This window comes from Culex pipiens, chromosome 2, assembly GCF_016801865.2.
Source record: "Culex pipiens pallens isolate TS chromosome 2, TS_CPP_V2, whole genome shotgun sequence".
NCBI classification, from domain to species: domain Eukaryota; kingdom Metazoa; phylum Arthropoda; class Insecta; order Diptera; family Culicidae; genus Culex; species Culex pipiens.
In genome coordinates, this window is record NC_068938.1 from 70410642 (window position 1) to 70427184 (window position 16543).

The 16543-nt window shown below is 45.8% G+C and overlaps 1 long non-coding RNA gene across 3 annotated transcripts; it reads left to right on the forward strand.

Annotated features, from left to right (window-relative positions):
* Nucleotides 1-11102: 11102 nt before the first annotated feature.
* Nucleotides 11103-15064, forward strand: LOC120416112 (uncharacterized). Of its 3 annotated transcripts, none has more exons than XR_005605304.2 (4): nucleotides 11103-12063; nucleotides 12120-12611; nucleotides 12672-14330; nucleotides 14386-15064. It is a non-coding gene; the product is annotated as an uncharacterized LOC120416112 (long non-coding RNA). The 3 variants fall into 3 exon arrangements; XR_005605303.2 differs by having other exon boundaries at nucleotides 11103-11433; nucleotides 11508-12063; nucleotides 12120-14330; XR_005605302.2 differs by having other exon boundaries at nucleotides 12120-14330.
* The last annotated feature ends 1479 nt before the right edge of the window (nucleotides 15065-16543 follow it).

Here is a 16543-nt window from a genome sequence, read left to right on the forward strand (position 1 = left end):
ACACACGCGGACACTTCCTTCTCCAGCACAGATAAACCATTTTCCTACCTCGTCTCCTGACGCGCACCGAGATTATGACCAAACACAAACCATACGAACTAATTCGTCAGAAATTAAATTTTAATTTCACTTAAAGTTACAAAAAAGGAAAACTCCATGAAAATGACAGGAGCAGAAAAATTTGCGTCCGACCTGCCGCGCAGCTACTTCGATCCCCTCATTAAATCGTTAAGAGCAATGATACTGTCAAATTTTTAAGGTTTAAGAATTGCATACAAGTGGACATTTTCATACAAATGGTAGTTATAAGTATTTAAGGCATCATTGTTCTAGAATTAATTAAACTTGCTTAAATGATTTCTTCATTTGACAAGCATGTTATATATGATCATGAAGTGCTAAACTCCGCACTGCAGCAGTGTCCTATCGTCCCACAGTGGATCCAGGTGTGACAAAAATCAAAAAATGAAAGTTAAATTTCAGTATTGTTACTATTTTTCTATTTTTTCTCATACCTTCAAAAACACTTTCCCAAATTTTGAGCAAGATTGGATGGAATTTGAATTTTTGGCGGCTTTGAGAGTGCAGACATTTTTGTTATTTCTAGTAGCTGAAACTTCAAAATTCGCAAAAAATATTTTTTCTTAAAACTTGCATAACTCAGCCAATTTTCAACCAAATTTGATTCTTCTGGCTGCATTTGAAAGGTATTTAAAAGTTGTTAAATTTACTGTTCTTGGAGTTTGAATTGACCCCTCCTCCCTTTTTAGCTATTCAACCGAAAGAAAATATTAACTATTTTCAAATTTTTTTCGAATTTCAGCCCTTCAGAAACAATTTTGTACGGGTGTGACCAAAGTCTCGTATGCAGTTTCTATCATGAAATTTAATGTACTTTCAGACTGTGTATAGCAAATCTTGCTCATACTTGCTCGAAAGGTCAAAATATGCATGTTTCTAAAAAAAGTCAAAGTGGATCTACTCTACTCTATTCACGAATCGGATCAAAAAGTCAGATATAGCAATCACCTTATGATTTTTCTTCATATTCAAGAATTCAACAAATGTACTAAAATAATATTGCATTTTGAATTGATTAGTGTACCTGAATACTACCCAACCCACCTCCCCCATCCCCCCCCCCCCCTTCTAATCTTTTTTTATGAATTGGTTAAATATTCCTCTTGGAATGCCTTACTTTCTATCGTAAAATTTCACAAGTGCATGTTTGTTATCTTGTGACCAGTCTGCTTTGAAAACATAAGACGTGTCACAAGATAGTACACAAGCTACGATGTGTATATACGTGGAGAATTATTGGAACAAAGTGATGCGGGCAGAGATAAAATTATTAGTTAAGGAGCAATTGAAAACATTTTAAGGATGGGTGATGGGTGAGATACAGTCATACATAATTGTTAAAATTTGTATGACTCAATCTCACCCCCTGACCCAATGTCACCCCTGACGCCGCACAGTGGAACCAGGCGTGACAAAAATAAAAAAAATGAAAATTTTATTTTCGATGATTTATTCTTTTTCTGATTTTTCAAAAACACTTCCCCAAAATTTGAGCAATATTGGATGAAATTTGAATTTGTGATGACTTGGAGAGTGTAGACATTTTTGGGTTTTCTACTAACCAAACCTTCAAAATGCACTAATATATTTTTTTTCTTAAAACTTGTGTAACTCAGCCAGTTTTTAATCAAATTGAGTGATTCTGGTTGCATTAGAAAGGTAATTGAAAGTAGGTTATTCCACTTTATGTGATATTTTGAATGACCCCTCCCCCTCCTTCTTGCTCGAAGGGTCAAATTTGACATGTTTCTATAAAGAGTCAAAAGTCGATATTTTCTGTTATATTCATGAGTTGACGTCAAAATACATTAATCATATTATATACTAACTTTTGTTGGTCGTCGCACGTAAGTGATTAGCTTTTCTGCGTTTAGATCGAGGGCCACTCTCATCATAATCTTTTGGTGGACACCCACGTTTTTTGGAGGTGGAATCTTGCGATGATGCAGGTTTTTCAAACACCAAAAATCCGTCCAACCATTCTGCATTTTTGGCCTCAAATCTTTCCTTCAGTCTATTTGATTTGTTCCACAGCACGTGAATTTTTTTTATAAATTTGTTGATGGAATCTTCATCTGCTTGGTTTGTGCATTCCAAGTGACCAGAAATGTAGGTCCGTATAGCTTTACACTTGTCTGAGGTAGTCTTGCAGGTGTACGCTTTGGCAAGGATGTCTTTTCTTTTTATTTGTATTCCTAGTATATTATAGAAGAAACATATTAATATCCATTAAAAATTGACTAAATAATCAGACTACTTTGCGCCGGAGACGTCATTTCCAACGAAAACTGAGTTAGAACGAGAGCACTTTTAACACGACCGATTAATAAACACGAAGAAAGACTTTGTTTACATATCCATTTATGTAAAAGCATCACCTAGCGTTAAATAGCATAAACATTAAACGAGAAAAGCCATTTTGTAAAAAAGGTTAGTGATTTAGTTGTTTGCAAATGACTTTAATCCTGAATTATAAAAAGCATAGACATGTTTTAATATTAATTTTTCCTGCATTGTTTCTATTTTTTTTTTTAAATCAAAGTTATAATTTATAAAATTTTATACTTAAATGATAAAAATGTACCACCCTAATGTTCTATAACTCTTTTTTTCATATGACTATTGTTTCTATTTGGCATCCTCAAATAACCTTAAACATTGCTCCGGCAGAAGTCTCAGCGGTTAGTCGTGTTTTTTTCGCGGTGTGTTTGGCGCGTTTTTCACGGCGATTCCGAGGCGTGTGCGAGCGGACAAGCCCGTTCCGGTGGTCAGAGAGGCCACAATCTGGTCGTCGTGGACACGGCGGCGGTGCAGCAGCGGAAGAGGAACGAGTTCCTGCATCCGAGCAGCAGCAGCAGGAGGAGTGAGCAGCAGCGGCCGCGGAGGCAGCTGAGGCGAGAGACGGTCGTTGGTCGGTGGAATCGGCCCCGGAGAGTCGACTGCGGTCGGCGGACCAGTTTTCGGCCAGGCCAGGTCGGAGACAACCCCGTTGTTTACGTGGCTGGCAGCAGGCAGCACAACAACAACAACAAGCGCGCGCAAACGAGCTTCCCGCGCATCCCGCTGCGGGCGGCAGCCAGTGCGGCTAGTTCGGCGGTGAGTGCGAAAGGCGAGTTTTTTGTTTGCTTTTAGTTTTTTTTTTTTTCTCATAGTTTTTTTTTCCTGTTAGATTTTTTTTTCTCATTTCTTCTGCGTTATTTTAGTCTTATTTTTGGTTTGATTAGTTTTCTTCCGTTTTTTCCTCAATCATGGATCCGATCGAGTCGGAACACGAGGAATCTGATTTCGATTCATCCATTGATGGTGACGAGGACGTGGAAATGAAGGACTCTGTCTCGGGAGTTCCTTCAAACACCACCAACAGGGACCACTTCCTGAAGGATAAGGATGCTGACGGTAAAGGGGGATCCACGGACGGGTCTAAGAGGAAGAAGCGAAAGCGTCCTAAATCAGATCCGAATCCGGTTCCCCCTCAACCACCGATTCCTCCCTTGACTCCAGACCCGATTCCCCCCTTGACTCCAAACCCAATTCCTTCTCCCAATCCAGATCCAATTCCTCCTAAAACACCGGTGCCGAATCCGGATCCAAATCCCCCACCGCTCCTGAATCCTCATTCCCAAAAACCGATTCCTCGTCCTCGTCAGTATCAAGAGGGATCGCAAACGGAATGGGTGGTCTTCTTCCGGCCCAAACAGAAGCCGTTAAACTTTGTACAGATCACCAAGGATTTGCAGAAGCACTATCCTGGGGTGGTCGAATGTACCAAGCTGAACAAGAGCAAGCTCCGCGTGATCGTGAACTCCGCGGTGCAAGCTAATCAGATCGTAACTGATCTGCGGTTCAGCATTGAGTACCGTGTTTGGATTCCGGCCCACAAAGTCGAAATCGACGGCGTGGTGACCGATGACAGTCTGTCGCTTGTCGACCTCTCAAGGGCGGTGGGACGCTTCAAGAATCCTAAACTTCCAGCTGTGGAGGTACTCGAGTGCCGGCAACTGGGCAACGTCACCACCGAGGGTGGCCAGAAGAAGTTCATTCCTTCTGCCTCGTTCCGGGTGACTTTTGCAGGGTCAGCTCTGCCGGACTACATTGAGCTGTACAAGCTTCGGCTTCCAGTTCGATTGTACGTTCCGCGAGTGATGAGCTGCGAAAACTGCCAGCAGTTGGGACACACCAAGACCTACTGCAGCAACAAGAGCAAGTGCTCAAAGTGCGCCGGCCCCCACAAGGACGTGGATTGCCAAAAGCAGGCTGAAAAATGCCTGCTTTGTGGCGGGGAACCGCACAAAACTCGACAGTGCCCAAAGTACAAGGAGCGCGAGGACAAGATGAAGCGATCCTTGAGGGAACGCTCCAAGAAGTCCTTCGCGGAAATCCTGAGTCAGGTGACCCACCCCAATCGCTTCGCTCCTTTGGCGGACGAAGATTCGGGGGACGAAGATTCCGATGTGGAGGTCCTCTTCCAGAGAGACGAAGAAAGTGACTCTTCCGGGCCAAACCCGAAGCGCAACAAGGCTTCCAAGTCCAGGAAAGCCGCTGGCGGCAAGGGTAAGGAAAGTGACTCGTTGAACTTCGAGGAGGATTTTCCTTTCGGTCCGTCGGGTAAGCCCGCTCCGAAGCCGGCACCGAAGCCGGCACCGATTCCTCTCAAGCCGCTGAAGCCCGTTCCCAAGCTGCCAAAGATCCCCCTAAAAACGGTTCCTCAACCGAATCCGATCACCGATGCCTTCAAAGGAGTCCTTCCTTTTTCCACAATCGTGGAATGGCTGTGCTCTTTTGTGAGTGAACCGACGCGTTTAATCATAAAGCGGTTTGAGCCTCTCGCTAGACACATCGGGAAACAGCTTGCTAGCACGACGCCCCTCTTGTCGTTCATTTCCTTTGATGGGTAATACACCAAAAACGAAAAACGGCATCTCCTTCCTACAATGGAATTGTAGAAGTTTAACCCCCAAGTTAAACGATTTTCAACAATTCGCATTCGAACGGGACTGTGATGTGTTTGCGCTGAGCGAAACGTTTCTTATCGGAGATGAGACGCCAGCTTTCCGGGGGTACAACATCATCACAGAGAGCAGGGCAGGGCCAAATAGAGGTGGAGGCGTACTGATTGGGGTCAGGAAATGCCACACTTTTAGAAAGGTCACGCTCCCGAAGCTAGGAGGAATCGAAGCAGTCGCAGTACAGGCCAGGATCAGAGGACTGGACATTTGCATTGTGTCCGTCTATGTTCCCCCACAGGTGTCGTTAACTCGACAAAAGTTGTGGGGTATGCTTGAGCTGTTGCAGGCACCGCGACTGGTTCTGGGTGACTTTAATCTTCACAGCACCGAGTGGGGAAGTCACAAGACAGACCCTCAAGCATATCTGATTCATGAACTGTGCGACGACTTCCAGATGACCCTCCTAAACAGGGACAAGCAAGTTACGCGGATCGCAACACCACCAACGCCAACCACGTCCGGTACGAAGGCGAGTGCCATCGACTTGTCGCTCTGTTCCAACAGTCTGGCAGTTCTCTGTGACTGGAACGTGCTCCAAGATCCTCGTGGCAGTGATCATTTGCCGATCGCTATTCTGGTTAGCCATGGCCCACAGCAATCGACAACGGTGGAGATGCCTTACGATCTGACGCGAAATATCGACTGGAAACAGTACGCGGAGGCAGTCTCCATTGGAGTTGAGTTGCGAGCAGGGTTGGCACCGCTTGAAGAATATGCGTTTTTGGCTAACTTGATCTATGACAGTGCTATACAAGCTCAGACGAAACCCGTCCCGGGACCATACATCCGAACGCGCCCGCCACTTCCCTGGTGGGACAAGGAGTGTACGGATCTCTCGGCGGCCAGGTCAGAAGCTTATGTGGACTTCTGCAAGTGTGGAATCCGAGCGAACTTCCAAAAGTACAGAGCTCTTGATCGCAGGTACAGTAATACTCTGAAGCGGAAGAAGCGAATGTACTGGCGGGAGTTCGTTGAAGGACTACCAGCAGATACGTCCATGAGCACACTGTGGCGCGTTGCGAGGGCCATGCGTAGAGGTTCCGTTCCGAACGAGAGTGTGGAAAAATCGGACAAGTGGATATTGGATTTCGCCAAGAAGGTGTGCCCGGACTCGGTGCCGACACAACCATCATTCGACGTTGTTGATGGGAGCGATTCTAATCCTCCCTTCTCGATGGTAGAGCTCTCCATAGCACTATTGACGGGCAACAACACTGCTCCTGGTCCGGACAAGATCAAGTTCAGCTTGCTGAAGAATCTTCCGGACGTCGCCAAGCAGCGTCTGTTGAAACTGTTCAACACGTTGGTGGAGCAGAACGTAATTCCACACGAATGGCGACAGGTCCGGGTGGTTGCCATTCAAAAGCCCGGTAAGCCGGCGTCCGACCACAACTCGTATCGTCCAATCAGCTTGCTGTCGTGTCTACGCAAGTTGCTGGAGAAGATGATCCTCGACCGCCTCGAACCATGGATGGAACGAGAGCACTTGCTGTCTGACACGCAGTATGGCTTCCGGAGAGGCAAGGGAACAAGCGACTGTCTAGCCTTGCTGGCCACAGGGATCGACATAGCCCGTGGTAAGAAACAGCAAATGGCTTCTGTCTTTCTAGACATCAAGGGTGCATTCGATTCAGTCTCCATCGATGTGTTGGGAGTAAAGCTGCGGCGGAGCGGTCTCAATCCGACGATGTGCAACTTCCTCATCAACCTGTTGTCAGAAAAACACATGCACTTTGTGCAAGGTGATCTGGCAATCACCCGAATAAGTTACATGGGTTTGGCACAAGGCTCACGCCTTAGTCCATCCATGTATAACTTCTACGTCAGCGACATCGATGATTGCTTGACCGGAGACTGCACCCTTATACAGTACGCAGATGACGCAGTGGTTTCAATCGCTGCCAAGAAAGAAGTCGATCTGCTAGAACCCTTGCAAGATACCCTGAACAACTTGGCCCATTGGGCAGTTGGAAAGGGTACTGAATTCTCTCCGAAGAAGACGGAACTGGTCGTTTTTACGGGGAAGCATGAACCGCCGCAGCTCAATCTTTCTCTCTCGGGAAAGAATATCGAGCAGTCGGACCACTTCATGTACATGGGTACCATCTTCGATCAAAAGGGAACATGGGGGAAGCACATTAACTACCTGAAGCAAAAGTGCCTGCAAAGAACTAATTTTTTGCGCAGCGTCTCTGGCAACCGGTGGGGTGCTCATCCTTCTGACCTGCTTCGACTGTACAAGACAACGATACTCTCGGTGCTGGAATATGGCAGTTTCTGCTTCCAAACAGCTGCGAAATCACGCTTGTTGGTTCTCCAGCGGATACAGTACCGAAGTCTTCGCATTGTCTTGGGATGCATGCACTCAACTCACAACATGACCCTCGAGGTCTTGGCGGGAGTGTTGCCTCTGCGAACTCGTTACTACGAACTGTCTTACCGGTTCCTGATCCGGTGTGATTACAGGAATAAACTGGTAATTGACAACTTTGAAACGTTGCTGAACCTTCACGTTGAGTCTCGGCGCATGCTTCTATATTATGACTTTATGTCATCGTGGGAGTGGAGCCCGAGCACAACGGTACAGCGCACGCCTCCGTTAACTAGCAGCACCCTGATTGGCTTCGACACGTCCATGAAAGCCGATACTCGCGGTATCCCAAACCATCTTCTGCGGGGGGTTGTACCGTCGATCTTCGCATCAAAGTACAACCATGTTCCTCCAAACAACAGATTCTTCACCGATGGCTCCAAGCTTGACGGCTGTACGGGCTTCGGTGTTTATCATGAATCTTATCAGCTGTTCTTTAAGCTGAAGGACCCGAGTTCGGTTTACGTCGCAGAGTTAGCCGCGGTTTACTGCGCACTGCGAATCATCGAGACCATGCCACCTGACCACTACTTCATCTTCACCGATAGCTTTAGCTCTGTTGAGGCTATCCGGACTCTGAAGCCGACCAGGGAGTCTACGTTTTTCCTCACGGAAATACGTAAGACTTTAAACAACCTGGCGGCTCAGTCCTTCAGCATCACGGTGGTATGGGTCCGCGCTCATTGCTCAATTCCGGGTAATGAGAAAGCGGACTTGCTCGCCAAGAAGGGTGCTGAGAGTGGAGACATTTATGAAAGGCCAATTAGCCTACAAGAATGCTACGGTTTTCCGAGGCAGCGTGCGCTTCTGGATTGGCAAAATCAATGGGACGACGACACCAAAGGACGTTGGATGTATTCCATACGACCTAAGGTGCAAAGAAAAGCCTGGTTCAAGGGAATGGACTTGACGCGTGGATTCATCAGAACGATGTCCCGCCTTATGTCGAACCATTACTCGTCCAAGGCTCATCTGTACCGTATCAACATGAGTGATACGAACCTTTGTGACTGTGGGCAGGGTTATCAGGACATCGACCATCTCGTATGGGCGTGTCCAGATCACCAGGCTCACAGAATTAAGTTGAAAGATACCCTCAGGGCCCGAGGAAGACCACCAGAAATCCCGATGCGAGACGCGCTATCTCAGCTAGACCTTGATGTTCTCTATCCTATCTATCAGTTCCTCTCAGATTCCAAAATATCTATTTAGTTTTCTTCCAGTTAGTTTCTCTTCAGTTAGTTTTCCTCTATTTAGTATAACTCGCCTTCACACAAAGCCGTCGTTTCTGGTTTGCACCGGATGCAAAGCAAGATCGCCCCAGCAGCTGGACACCGAGTTGCGGCTGAGGACAAAACGCAAAGGCCAGAAGAGCCAACCAAGACCCCTACACAATCCCCCTTCCCTTCCCACGCCTTGTCTTTAACATCAATCCCTTCCCTACTAACCCCGAGTAGGCCGCGGGTAATCGGCTCCCCTCCCACTAACATTTACACACAAGATCCTCTGTAATTATTAAGTCAAATGTAATTACAAAAGCCGACTCGGTCCTAACCAGGTCCCAGTACCGAAAAGGACCTAATAAAAATAATTTTATGAAAAAAAAAAAAAATAACCTTAAAAAATCTTCGAAATATTCGAAAGTTTTATTATTTTAATAAACAAAAATCGGTTTTGATCCACCCTAATGGCTTCTAAATTAAATTTCAGACTAAAATGAATATGTTTTTTGAATTCAGCAACCCCAAATTAGGTTATTCAAACATTTTGAACAGTTTATTCGATATTTTTTATTTTTGTCACACCCTTGTTCGAAGAGGTTCCACTGTGCGTCCGTACGTTGTCATCAGCGTTCAGTTCAACGAAGAAAAAAATCTCCACCACTTATCGAACACGTCTTCAACACCATAAACAACCTTGTCTAACCTGTGGGTGGGTGGGGGTCGTAGAACATTACCTTGCCATAAATTTCACTGCACACTATTTCTTTGCCCTGCCTGCGGACTGGTGTGAAGTCCACGTGTCGCACACTCCCCTGGTCAAGGTGCAGAATGACGCGGGCGGTCAACGCCGTCGTAACCACCTGCACATAAAAGGACGAGGCCATCGTCGGAAAATAGCCACCAATAAACATTAGCAGCAGCAGTCAGAGTGTTGCGTTGTGCTCAGGCAGCAGAACATCGGTGTGACAAAAACAGCCAGCACTATTGCTTATAGCGCAATCATAAATCGACCGACTAAAAGTTGATTAAAACTGCTTTCGCCGTCTTGGTCTCGGTATACTCGCCAGAAGTGTCCTGTCCTGTTGTGCTGGTTGACTGGCGCTTGCAGGGTCGGTCTTATGAGGAAAGTTTGGCTTGACGGAGCATAAAGACAATTTACGACTTTCTTAGACAAAAAGCTGGCTTTGGGTCCAAGAACACACAGCACAAGTAGCAGCAGCAGCAAGGCAGTAGGAGTAAGTGAGCTTGATTTAGTTCTAGTGGAGGAGACTTAAGTCATTCAAGACGACGACAGCCAAAGCAGTCGTGTAGCAGCGGGAAGGATATCGCCTCATAATGAAGTTCCAGTTGGCATAAATAAACTTGGACGTGTAATTGACCTAATAAATCTTGGCGCTCTCTTGCGACCATATAGGATGGAGTCCACTTTGGAATCAACAACTTTGGGCGGGATTTCGGGGATTGTTATTGAGGAAGTTTGTTGCGTAATCAAATTGTTTTAAAAATGCAGTTACGTCAAAATACACAATAACTGCACGCTTTCTATAAGCTGTTTGGAAATGGCAAGCTTTTCCGAAAGGACTCAGGAAACTACAGACTGCTGGCTGAGCATGGAATTGAAGGGATCATTATGGGCTTCGATGTGGCATCGTGCAAACAAACAGAACCATAAAATGTCTTTATTTTGCCAGCTGTTTGTTGCTGATGGTATAGCGGTTCAGCAGGGCTTTCCTCAAATCAAACGATGGATTTTCCCTCAGTTGGATAAAGTTCAAGTGCGTGCTGGAGGACATCGATGGTTGTGTGAGCCGAACGAATCTTACAATGATCCCTGGAAGGTTTTGTTTTGTTTACGATAGTAAAAGTTGAAGAAGATATTGATTTTAATAATATGAAGTGGTGTAGCTGTTTTTATTATTATTTTTCGTAAAATTTGGTCTTTTTTTAAAGTAACAATATTACGTTCCATAACCTTAGGTTTCTCGTCATCTAATGGGTTGAACATGTGCTAATTTTGAAAATTTGTATTGTTTATCAATGAAAAATAAAAAAAAGTGCTTTACAATTTGTCGCTACAGATTACAAATTGAAATGTATTGAAAACATAAAGATTAACGTAAAAAAAGAGCGGCTTTGAATTTTCCCTAAAAAAAACAACTTGCTTCATCTTTAAAAATAAATTTGTTTGCAAATTTATTATATAAAAGTTTGTATTTTTTTCGTAATTTTTTTCAATAAGTTTGTTTATGGACTTGTTTTTCCTTCATCCATGGAAAAGACCTAGGGAAAGACGTTCGTTGGGTGGAAGCACGTGGAAAAAGAATTACAATCTGACCTTGACATTTTTTAACGTTTCAATGTGGCCGCACGACCGTTTCGTTATCTGTGGAATTTTCCTCCTCCGGCCAGCCGGTGCCCAGATCGAAAGTCCGTAAACCCACGATGTTTTGTAAGGCAACGATGTTTTTCGATCAGTTCGATGAACTGGTATGCTGAGCGTTAGAGTGAAAGAGAGAGCATGCTTTTGATTTTAACCGAAGTTTCGCAAAGCATGCTATCTCGCTCTTTCATGTTTGCGAATTTTTCGTCAGTTCTGTCAAACGAAAAAAAAACATGGCGTGCACGTTTGCTCTGTCGCGAAAGATTGCTTTGTGGTCGGCTTTTCCGGGATTGTTCCGGGTTGTTTGCCAAATCGGCAGGCCAAGAAACGCTCCCAGATTGTCACCTTGTTGGTCGAGAGTGGATTTGAAAGGTAACTTATATGTTTTACTTTGCTTTATTTGTTTAGATTTGCTACAAGCTTTTACTAAAAATTTGCATTTTCAGGCTGGACGACGCGTGCAGGTGGTGCAGCCCCAAGATGACGGTTTTGCTAGCTGGCCGTCGATAATTGTGTCATCAAGTTCAACCCCACCGGGACGCGGTCTTTGGCACGATTGGCTTGATTCTTGTGCACTTTCCCTACACCCTTTTTGTCGCGATCAACGGCGGAAACCTCCTCCATTCTCATTCACCGCCTGAACCGCCACACGCCAACTCCGGGACATAACCACGAAGGCAGCGGAAGTGACTGCAAAAACCAGCGCAGTTGAAGTCAAAGTCGCTGATTGTGTTCCGGATCACCGCTAGCCTGAATGCACCCGTCGAAAAGCTGCAAAGGATGACATAACCTTTGTCAAACTGATCACACCTGTGCGCCGGAACCTGAGTGCAAACCCGCGATTGAGTTGTCCGAGAAGAGCTTCAAATTTGGTGAGAAAGAGTAGAAGCAACACCAGGTAGTAAAAAGCGCGACAAAGAAGGTCGTCAATTTGTCGGCCCCTGGTCAACATTGGGCTGGACGTGCGTGAGTGCCACTGTTGTTCTTGGAGAATCAACAATGGTAAAGAGCTTAAGCAGTTCGAAACTTCAGGACATTTAAGGGATTTATCTTTTTAGGATTTCATTAAAAAAAAAGTCTCGAGAGTCGGCCGGCTCATCAGCCCTGAACATCAATAACGACTCCAGAACAAACCGCGTGGATAACAGCGCAGAATTATCAGCATCTTCATTCCTCCACGACGGAGTTTCCGACGTCCTTGTAGATGCATCTGCTGCAAGAAGTACAGCACCTGGCGCTGTGATAATCGCCGGAAAGCAAACTCGAGCGTGCTCACAAACAACTACTACTTTCGGAACCGGTCTGCACTCCAGCACTCCAGGAACAAACTGCTCCCGATCGAAGCCACAAGATTAACTCGTTCCCATAAATTTGAATCTGCACGGAATGTTCCATTTTGTGCAGAATCTGTCCTCACATCCTCAAGCAAGCCGAACTGGTCACGGTCTAGGATCCGAGTACCAATCTTTGCGCGTTCTGCGCGACATCAGTGAAGAGTATGCCAACGAGTAGTTTCTTCCACCTGGCGTGATAAATAAAAAAATATTCTGGTAAGTTTCTTCTAACATTTGCTAGTTTCTGTGTAATTTTTCTTTTATTCCGGTTCCGAGATTTTTGCCGACGTTGTTGGCCAGGAACACTGCAAAGTCGATCGAATCCGTCGAGATGACGTCAAGCAAGGCGGCGGTTGCCAATGCGAGCCAGCAGCAGCTATCAAAATAACATGCCTTTCATCGAGCTGACCACACCCGAGCGCCAGAACTATAGTGCATACCCGCACACGCCGTTTCCTGTGTCGGCCGAGAATCTACAAGTTCAAAAAAAGGAGAAGCAGCAGTGTGCGCCAAAGAAAGAAATAAAACCGTCGCTCGATGGCCTTGTGGAGAACGTGCGCGACAACATGGCCACGGCCGGTGTCGGAAAGCCGGTCAAACCGCTTGAAGTGACCTGCTATCAAGTCTACAAAAGAGTTGAAGTAATCTAACCTGCCACAGATCAACCGTTGGGCTGCCAACTCGTCAACCTTAGCCAGCGGTAACTTGCTCCCGTAGAATGTCATGGGATGACAATCTCGAAATCAAAATTTAAGGTTCTAGTAAGATGATTCTGATTCATATTCGCCAATTTTAGTTTAACAAACTTTTTTTTATACTGTTTTTTTTTTGTTATGGCCTAGTTCAATCCAGGGAAGGCTCACGATGCAGTTATAGCCTTTTAAGTGGCATGGTAGTCCGCACCTGCAAAAGTTCACCGCCACCTTCACAAGCACCAGAACCAGAACCATTATCTATCACAGTAGCACCCTCTTGCATCGTCGGTCCCCGGAGAAAGTACAGGGGAGGTACAGAGAAACCGGGTCAGAATGTCCACGTTGATCAGCGTCGACAAGTTAATTATCAAAACATCCCCCTCGGTGCATCTCCGGCAGCTGCCACTGATCATGTCACGTTACTACGAGCAGATGGTCGCCTCCGTAGTACAGCCAAGCCATGTTCCGCAGACTCGTTTGCTCAACTTAAACAAATAGCACATAAAAGTGACCAGCACCTTCGACGCCCGAGAAACGACACGATCCTGGAGCGCTTGGCCATTAGCGGCGATTCCGCTGGAGACCAGTTTCTGGACACCACCGGAAACTTCGTCTATAGTGACTGGACCGGACCGGAGCGGACCAATAGATCCTCAACCAAGTCCCGCTTGGAAGGCTCAAGGACCTTTCAAACAAAGCCTGGTTCAAGGTCACCAAGTCCCAACAAAGATCGCGGATTGCTCTGCATGGAAAAGCTGCCAAGTAGGGCATCTTTGAGATTGATGGCAGTTTCTCGAAGCAGCAAACGCAGTTCAAGGAGTGGAGAAGCTGGCAACCGCCAATCGCTCCGAAAGCAATCCCTGCCGGCTTAATTACAAGTTGGTAATGTTCCGGTCGGGGAAACCAGCAACGCCTAAGCCAGTCTGCCTCAAAGGGTTCGCAGCGCTGCCCACCGAACAGCAGGAACTGGCCTCGCGAACAGCAACATGAATGTCGTATTCCGTCCCGTCCAGACGACGTGAAGCAACTGAAGAGCAAGTAGAAAAGGTCCTTCAAGGCAACGAGTCCCTTACAGCAACTTTCAAAATCCTAACCCGCTGAACCGACCCCGCGGGAAAAGCCCCCCAAAGCTGCCCAGTTGGGTGCTTTCGGCATCGGAAAACGTTCATTTAACCAGCGGTCAACGGGGGGTGGCCAAGGAGCAACCGGCGGCAGCGGAACCGGTACTAAAGAAGCACGGGTAACAAAGTAATTTTCAAAATTTTCCAACCCCAAATAACTTTTTCCTCTTCTAGTCATTTGTCGGCCGGCGATTTATTCAGTTGTGGTAAAAAACGGCGCAGAATCATTTGAGGCGGTCATTTGGACATAACACGACAGCTCTACTGAAGACCTGGCGGACCAGAAGTTTCTACGCCACCAAGAACAACCTTCGAGTGCGACCACTACCGTTAGGCCACACGGGTCTAGATGGCCGCACACGAAACACTTTTAATGCCCGGCGACATAGATCGATCGACCGGGCACTTCCATCGGGCCGGGAAGACCGAAGAAGTTGATGGCAGCGAACGTCAAAACGAGCCCTGCTCTGGACGCGAATATCGCGACATCGTGTCGGCATCGTACTTGTGAGCGTTAACGAAGTGGTCCAGATACTAATCTCGAACCGGAACAGTCGTCGCGTGCCGTTTCGAAAGCTACCCAGCTAGGTAGGTCCGCGGCTTCGTACCAAGAAGGACACTTCCGTTAGTTTCCAGACAGTGCGTCAGCACGCAATAATTCCATGCTCACCGGTTCCGAGAGATTCGCCGAAGGAACATTTCCGATGAGTCGAACGAAACTGGTCTAGTCAAAAATGAAAAGCTGGCGGTGACCGGGAGGACCACAAAGCTGAATGCATCCGTCGATATACACATGTCAGTGTCCGGAAGCGCCCAGAATCTGCAGAAGGGCCTTCGAAAACCGCAGTGTGTACCTGCGTTTGCAAGAAGAGCTTCAAGTTTGGCAAGGAGTATCAGCACCAGGCTGGCCAACAATGTAAGTGCACGAGAATATGGCCATGACCTGCGTAGGTGCACCGCCGGAAGGTGGCTTGCTGTCACGTCTGCACTGTATTCCGGACGCCAACAAGCTTTCAACTTTACTCATTCCGGTGTAGAAGCGTTCCAAAAAGTCCAACCTCCGCATCGACCAGTTCCTGTCCGTCCAGTGGTCAGTATGAAAGATACCTTGCTGCTGACTGGTTACCCCGATACCGGCGAAACGAACCTACTCCGACCCGGTGAATAAAAAAGTCGCTTCCATTCCAATAAATAAACATTTTGGCTAATAAAGTGAAACGAAGTGCAAAAAGACGCAAAAATAAACAAATTGTTTTAATCAAAACAAATCACGAGTTTGACAGATGACTGAAAAAGAAGAAGAAGAACCCAAAAAGAGAGGTTGATGCGCGTCCGATTTTCCACCTTTACGTCGTTCTTACATCGGCCCCGCATGTAGGCCTATTGCGATGTTCGAACAACCTTGACAGGTTGACGTTTCGGGTGCAGAATACCTTGATTCGGGTCCGATGCGTGTCTCAAAATCAGACCCGCATCGGCCCCTGTAGGTCTGATCGTCGCTCTGACGATCAGACCCGATCGGCCCCGTATTTCTCACTGGGTGGTAGTGATTGGTTCCGGCAAATTAGAGTGACACGGAGGGAAAGTGAGAGCCATGGTTATAAAATTGAGGTAAACGTTTTTGAACAGTTTGGACATTTAATTTTGTTTAGCTTAGTTGAACCATCCATCGCCCTCACATCAATTGATTATTGAGCAAATTTAAAAATACTGTATTAATATTTTGTTAAAACAAATGTTATATCACATAATAGGTGAACTGTTATGTTTCCAAATTTAGTTTTATTTTTTAAGTTATTTATAGGGATAGTTTCAAAAAAGACTCATAGCCACCTTAAACATCGACACTTATTTTAAGTTTTCTCTGGGTTGGGTCCTAATACCCTATATATATTCAGCAATTCCAGTTGATATTTTTTTTTGTGAAATTTTTCGAGGAATCCGATAAAAATATTTTCAGACATAGGCTCTTTGGTCCAGACACGGTCAAAACGCCATTTTAAGTTTTCATGCGACTTTTTCAAATGGTAAGCTAGATTTTTGAAACTTCTTACTATTTTTCCCAAATAGCCAAACTCATCACCTTTCTTTTGCGTCTAAGACAGCTAAAATTGGATGAAATGGCGCGGAGATATGATTTTTCGAAAAAAAGAGGTTTTTGCGAAAAATGACGAAAATTGCCATTTTTTGGAACCACCCTAGCACGATGTAGGTCAAACTAATGGCCAAACAAAAAAATACGGGTCTAATTATTTTGGCCAAGGAACCCCCAGAAAAATGTTGATCGGAGAACTTTTATTTCGGTTTAGGCTCTTTTTAACTGGAATTGCTG